A 6000-nucleotide genomic window follows, 5' to 3' on the forward strand; every position below is an offset into this window, starting at 1 on the left:
ATAGCAACTGGGATCTCTGTGAAGTGAGTCGTAGGCATGACGTAATGAGCGAAGATCTGCTGCCAAGTCTTAGCCTCTCGGCTCAGATAACTAAAGTGCATCCCCTTGGGTGCCGTGTTATCGGCATCCATAACCCAAGGAGCATCCGGAGTAGCTACCACTGCCCTCAATGCCTCAAAATCAAAAGTCATGCAATGAAGGTCTATCTCGGCCTGCATGAATGCATCAGTGTCACTGGTCTTAGGCCGGCAAGTAAGGGCATCCTCTATGGCCTGCTCTGTGATGGGTACCTCAATCCCCCTAACAAGTACCGAATCAAGGGTATGGCGGAAGAAATTGCAGTAGAACTCCTACATCCAAGATCGGTTCACCCGGCTCAGTTCCCTATCCAGAAAAGCTAAACCCATCCGGTCAATACGCTGGTGGATGATGTCGGTCAAATCCGATGGAATAACCAGCTTCTTCTCAATATTCAGATTCTTTGAATTGTAGCTTGGGAATCTGAGTTCACAGTAAAGATTGGGAAATTTGACCGTATCCTGAGCCGGTAGTAATTGGTTTGCTTTATCTATGTCATTTAGAGGGTTTTGAGCATAGGCAAGCAGTGAAGCAAAAGTGGGGTTTGGTGTTTTCTTCCTCTTTTTGGAAGATGATGCTTTTCCTTTCCCTTTATTCGACATCCTGAAAAATAGAATAGAATATGGGCAATTAAGCATTTAGCACGGAGCAAAGAAAGCATGTTCAGGATATCACTTGGCCAATAAACAATCATGATGTGAACTGAACTTGAAAGGTAAATTGGTAAACAAGTAAGCATAAGCGAACAAGTAAACCAAGAATACAATGTCCAATAAAGTCACAACTCTAATTCATTAAGCGATACTATCATCATACTTTTGAAAGAATGGTTAAAGAGGGTTAAATGTGAGTGGCAGTTAAATGGTTAAAGAAATTAGTAAGTTAAAAAAGTGAATTAGTGGTATGATGATATTTAGGCTCAATAAGAGAGGGGTTGTGGCTAGTCATAGAAATCAAGTTCAAAATGTTTAATGCAAATCCCGGAAGTCGAAAGTAACGAGAATTAGCCCAAAATTATGATAAAGACCAAAATGGAATTAATTTTCTTGAAAATTCGGCAGCATCTCGGCTTAATAGTGGACATTCCCGGATAGCAAAATAGTACAAACAGCATGATTACAACATCAATTAAACACAACGGCAATGAGATAGCATTTAGCAACACAATTTGCACACAGAGCAACTCAAAAGTGGCACTTATCAGACAAGCAAACAAACAGAAAATAAACACAAACGGAGCACTTATCAGGTCTAGAATCCTCTATCCAGCCCTAGCTACCTAACAGCAGATATTTCTATCTAATCCTAACATGCAAACTGAATTCAAATTAACTAACAGAAAATTACAAAAGCTAACAAAATTGAATAGTTAAAAATAACTAGAGTATGAACGGGAACCTGGGAGCGGGAGAAGAATCTGAGAAGGGAAGGAAAAATTAGGATTGACCGAAAATGGACGGGGGAAGAACTCTGAGCGCAGAGGCAGAGGTCCGCGCCGCCGTGGACGGTGGCGGTGAAGACGGTTGCCGCGGTGGTTGAGGTTTGACCGAGGAGGAGAGAGTGAGTGGAGGAGAGAGAGAGAGAGAGAGAAGGGGTTGGGTGGTGATGAAAGAGGGAGAAAGAGGCTGGCCGTGCGGTGGTGGATGCCGGCGGAGCAACAGCGGCGGCCGAAGTGGGAAGAAGAAGATGAAAATGGTGTGAAGGGGGGAAGTGCGCGACTGCGCACTGCGCGTCGCGCATTAGGTTATCATCTTTTTGAATCGACGCGCGCGCGCACCTTGCGCGTCCGCGTGCATTGAAGAATCTAGGGACCTACGCGTGCGCGTACAATGCGCTCAAGCGTGGATGATCAAAATAGGCAAGAACGCGTGTGCGTACCATGCGCGCACGCGTGCTTGGAGTTGGGCTAGGGACTTAGAGTTGGCCCAGATCAGGCCTAACTCTCTGGAAAATGGCCTGGAGGTTGCGCTACTAGACCTGCGCGCATGCGGCATGTGCGCGTCCGTGTGTATTGGCAGTTTACCATAGGGCGCGCAAGCGTGATGCGTGCGCTCGCGTCCTTTTCTTCTCTTGGCGTATGGGCGCGCACGCTGCATGTACGCGTCCGCGCGAGTTGAGTTGGGCTGGGGGCTTGAAGTTGGCCCAGATCTAGCGCGATTCTCTGGGTATTGGCCCAGAAGTTGCAGCAGCAGCTCGACGCGTACGCGGCAGGTGTGCGTACGCGTGCATTTCCCTATAGCTGTATGGACGCGCACGCACGTAGTGCGCGTCAGCGTGGAATGAATTGGGCTTGAGGCACAACGCTGGCCTAGGAGAGGCCCAACTCTCTGGAATATGGGTGATGATGCTTAAAAGCTCTAAATTGCCCAAAAGATTCCCCATGGTGCCTACAACTCCTTATTTAGTAAAAAACCACACACTTTCTAAAATGCTTGTTGGTTTTGAGATTTATTCCATTTCTACTAAGCACAACATACAAGTTAATATGCTAGCAATTAATGTACACAAACAAACTAATTATAAAATAAAGACCTACCTACAATGGTAACTCAAATCACTTATTAAACAGAATTGAAGGAGAGTGGAAAGAGTGTACCATGGTGGGGTGTCTCCCACCTAGCACTTTTAGTTTAAGTCCTTAAGTTGGACATTTTGATGGAGTCCTTGCTAGGGTGGCTTATGCTTGAACTCTTCTTCGAATCCCCACCAGTGTTTGCACTTCCAATAGCCTCCGGGATCCTAATTTAAACGTACAAGGCCTTCAAGGGGGCCTAAGCAAGTAACGAGGCCCTTAAGTTGATAGTGGTCTATGTATGTTCCGGGGTCCCATACTTTATTTGTCAACTCCTTTTCTTCTTGATCTTCATGCTTCCAATAGGGTGACAAACTTATTGAATTCTCCTTATAACTCATACTCATCATCCTAGTTCCATTGAATTTGGCTTCACTCCACTTTTGAAACTCTAAGTTTGATCTTCCATCCTTTATGCACCTTGATTCCAATTGTCCACCAACATCTAATTCGTTCTTACTCTCTAACCCACAAAGAGTTCTAAGTTGACCATCCGTTTCTAACAACGCATATTGATATGGGCCAAGAAAATTAAAGGATGAGATGATTACCCACTCAATTTGTAATTGGGACGGCGACTTAGCAAGGAAGATATCCAATGGTCTTGACATTGTAGGTTCCACTTCCTTTGGCTCCTCCATGATGATTTCCATCTTTTGATAGCTTTCTTTAAATTCTTCTTGTTTGCTAACTTCCTCCAAACCTTTATCATTGATCAAGTCATGTGTTGGAGGTTGCGTAACCTCCTCAACATCGGTTTCACATTCGATGGGAGAAGCTTCAACAAGATCACCATTGTCACTTGATGTAGAGTTATTTTCGTTGATGGAACTTCCTTCTTGTTCAACCTCCTCTAGGTCTTCTTCCACTTCTTTATCTTCAACAATCTTCATTTCCTCCGCTTGTTGCAACACACACTTCATTTCCTTGTGCTCAACTTGAGACTCTAAAGTCTCCCTCCTACCTCCCTCTTTGGTTGCTTTTTCACAATCATCCGTGAACCCATTTTGCTTGTGATATGAATCCCAAGAATCCATCTTTTGACGGATGGTTGCTTGAAGCCGATCCATTTCTTTCTTGAGAGGATCCTTTGACTCTTGTTTCTCTTCACTAACATAAGTAGGATCATATGGCTCTTGGATTGATGGACATGGATTTTTTTCCGTGGAGGTTTGTGGCGGAAAGGAGAAATCATGATATAGTTGGAAAGGAGGTTCATCAAAGCTTGGCGGTGGAAGGGCATCTTGGTTGTTGGTAGAAGGTGGGATTATACGGAACATAAATTCTTGGAGAGTAGAGGTGAAACAAGTGAGTGCGGTTTGGAGCTCTTCTTGCTCTTGAAGAATGATACCAAGTGTATCATCCATGGGAACTTGGTGTGGAGGGTAAAGATGTTGGAGTGGTGGTGATCCAAGGGTTGCTTGTTCATAATCGTCACAAGGGTATGCATAAGGAGGATATAGATTTGGATCATATGTAGGCAATTGGTGGAAATAAGATGTGGTTTAGGAATATGGTGCATAGAATGATGGTGGTTGAGTGGTATAACCATGATAAGAATCATCATATCCATAAGAATCGTCTGTCTCATCGTTACTGATAAATGAATTTTTGCCGGTATAGAAATTATCAAGTAATCAATCGTAGTATAGTCTAAACCGACGCAAAATCCATCATCAAACAATTCTACAATCTATACCGAGAGTATTAGTCCCGAGTCGTTCTTCCCTAGGAATGCTACAAGGATGCACGCTATTGGCTAAGTGATCTTTCGTGGCTTGAAGAGTGTGGTATAAAAGTGCTAATAAAAGAAAACAACAATCAATCAATATCAAAAGCCTTGGCCAAGATTGAACATTGGAAGTTCCATCACTATAGCTTCCTTCAATTGTGATAACAAAGGAGTGTTGCTTCACTTAGTTAACCCCTAATTATAGAGGGAAGTCAAGTAAAAGTAATTAACTCAAGTCACAAGTCCTAGTCTTACCATAGGGAAGTCTAGCTTTAGTGCATTCTAAGTCAATTAGCAATTCTCAATTCTCAATCAACAATTGACATCCACTATTCAAGTGTCTCCAATGACTCAACCATTAGGCCAAGTGATGAGATGCTACTCCATATCTAAAGTTGGCATTTTCTCAAACATGTGGAGAGCAAGAATGAAAGACATAGTAAAATTGAGAAAAGGTTTAGAATCAAAGTAATTCAACACAAGAGATTAACAACAATCAAGAATGAACAACAATGAAAGTGAGATCTTCAATGAATTAATAGAATCCAAAACAACAAAGTTAAACCTAAGATCTATGAGAATTGAACAATTACAAATACTAATTGAGATGAGAGAAGAGGATCTACAACATGAACAAAGTAAATTGAGAGTTGCAATAGATCTCACCAAGGGATGGTCGAGAATTGACAAAATGAAGATGAATCCTAGAGAGAGGTTGGAGTCTCTCTCTCTACAAATGTAACTAACTAAAAATATCTACCAAAAAGATACCAAATGAGTCTATGGATGTGAATGTGTGTTAATCCCCTTCAATCCTTGGTTCTTATATGCAATTTGGCGCCAAAGTTGGTTGCTGAAACCTTCCAAAATCGCCCGGCACGTGTTGCAATAACAAATCACGTGCGGACTACGACGCGTGCGCGCACGGTACGCGTGCGCGTCCCTGGCTTATTCCACAATGTGCGCACGAGCGCCTTGTGTGCGTGCGCGTGCTTGGCCGAGATCAATTCTTTGGCTTTTTGCGCTTCTCTCCACTTGCATGCTTCCTTCCTTGCTCCTTTGATCCATGCCTAGCCTATTTCATCCTGAGATTACTAGCAAACACATCAAGGCATCTTATGGAATCAAGGATGAATTAGAATTCATCAAAATAAGGCTTCGAAAGCATGTTTTTACACTTAAGCACAAATACGGGAGAGATTACAAAACCATGCCAATTCATAGGTTAAATGCGAGAAAAGGTTATCAAAATACTCTAAATTCAATATAAGATAAACCCTAAAAATGGGGTTTATCAGTTACCACGAAGGGCCAATCCTTATCACAAAAGAAATTTAATACAATCAATTGTGGTTGTCAAATGAGTCTGATCATTCTTTTTAGCTTGCTTAGATTGCTTTTCAATAGCAGCAATGATTTGTTGTATGTTTTGGCTTCATAAAAGCTTCACATTTTCTCCAAACTTGATTATGAGCACTATTATGAATCCCAACATGAGTTTGTGGTCTCTCTTTTTTTTAATTTAAAAAGCCATTAGTTATAAAAGCATCACCATCTTCAGTCTCAGATTTCATAAGATAACAACAAAAATAAAAAATGTAAGATCCCGAATTTTTTT

Source organism: Arachis stenosperma, chromosome 8, assembly GCF_014773155.1.
Source record: "Arachis stenosperma cultivar V10309 chromosome 8, arast.V10309.gnm1.PFL2, whole genome shotgun sequence".
NCBI lineage: Eukaryota > Viridiplantae > Streptophyta > Magnoliopsida > Fabales > Fabaceae > Arachis > Arachis stenosperma.